The 1,684-nt window shown below is 49.6% G+C and overlaps 1 protein-coding gene across 7 annotated transcripts in view; it reads left to right on the forward strand.

The window, feature by feature from the left end:
- ACADSB (acyl-CoA dehydrogenase short/branched chain) overlaps positions 1-1,684 on the forward strand; it is a 46,577-nt gene that overhangs the window by 1,051 nt on the left and 43,842 nt on the right. The window lies entirely within an intron of this gene.

Below are 1,684 nucleotides of genomic sequence, written 5' to 3' on the forward strand. Positions count from 1 at the left end.
GGAAACAGAAAGTAAGGAGAGGGAGGGGGAAGTTGTGGGGAAGGGACTGCTCTCATATTGACTGTGTAGCTGCCCAGCGACTGTGATCCTTCCCTGAGGTCTTTTCCAATCCCAGTGCTCTGTGGGAGGGATGGAAAAACAGCATACAGAGCAGGATTGTTTGAATTGAGCTGCTTTCTGCCTTGCGGTCAGTTACTGAGCTGTCTTCCAGCAGCTCAACAGTGTCAAACAACAAAGACTATCGTTTCCTGCTTGCTAGCCTGTCCATAGCAAGTGGGATTCATCAGTATCTTTTGCTTTCTATACCCTTTTATTTTATTATTACAGTCTTTCATTCCTTTCAATTTATTCCTCCCCCAAAATCTTCTTTTTGTTTTTGTTAGTCTATTTTGATTCTTTTCCCCCTGAAAAGAAATCTGTGCTTTCTCTCACAGTGTGCATTCCATTCACTGTGCAGGGAAGCACAGCATATATTGAATATTATGATATAGAATTTATTCGGGAACACACAATATTTATATTTTTTATTTATTACATAAATACATGCATGCATTACATGAATACACATACATATACAATTATCTACATATATTACATAAATCAGATTACATTACAGAAGAGAGCACAGATTTTCCAGCATACCACGCCAAAGACGCTATGAAACACACCACGAAGCATGCCCGAAAGGCAGCTGGCAAGCCTTCATGGAATGGTGGAAGAGAGGGTAGAGGGAGAGCTGTAAGTCCCATCCCCCCCAAACTGAGATGCAGCCTCTTTGCTACAACAAGCAGGCATGAGTCTTCCAATTCTACAGGCAGCAAGGAGAGGGACACAGTGCCACTGCCTGTGCATGAGTCCGCATCCCCTCCAAGAGCACCAGCCATAATCCCCGCCACCACCACCATGACAACAAGCAGCAGCACCAGCATGACAGTCTCCTCAACCCCTGTTTCACTTCCCATGCTGAGCGTTCCATTGCCAGAGGAAGAGCTAGATCTGGATCTGAGTGCCACAGCAAGAGAAATTCTGGGGAAGGAGGGGGAATCATCTGAGTTTGTGCTCCACACCTCTCAAGTTTCCCCTAGGGCCAGGTCTCCTTCCCCAGAAGGCACTTCAGAGGAGGTTGAGGTAAAGGTTGCGGAGGGAAGCGCTTCAGCTGAATCCACTCCTCCTGTTGCTGTGCCTCGGCCTGCTGAGGAGGTGGAAAAGGCAGCATCCGCACATGTACCCGCACCTCAGAAGCGAGCGGGTAGTGTGGTCTGGAACCATTTTGAGTTGGCAGATGATCCCACATATGCTATCTGCCTGCACTGCCGAACCAGAACCAGCCGGGGTAAGGGATCAAAACACATGAGCACCACGGGGATGCTGATGCATCTCCGCAGGCACCACCCCCTTGCCCTTGCTCCTCAGCCTGGCACCAGTGGGAGCGTGCCCAAAAAGAAGTCCTCCTCTCACTCCAAAGCCCCCACTCCCCCAAACCAGAGGCAGGTCACCCTAGAACAGTGGGGAAAAGGCGGACAGAAAGCGGGGCGCATTGCAAAGGCAAGCGAGATCACCCAAAGCATTGGGGAGATGCTTGCTGTGGATGACCAGCCCTTCTCCTTAGTTGAGCGGCCAGGGTTCAGGCGACTCATAGCACTCATGGCCCCATCATACCAAGTGCCCGCACGTACTACCTTCA

The sequence above is a fragment of the Alligator sinensis genome, unplaced genomic scaffold, assembly GCF_000455745.1.
Source record: "Alligator sinensis unplaced genomic scaffold, ASM45574v1 scaffold28_1, whole genome shotgun sequence".
Lineage (NCBI taxonomy): Eukaryota > Metazoa > Chordata > Crocodylia > Alligatoridae > Alligator > Alligator sinensis.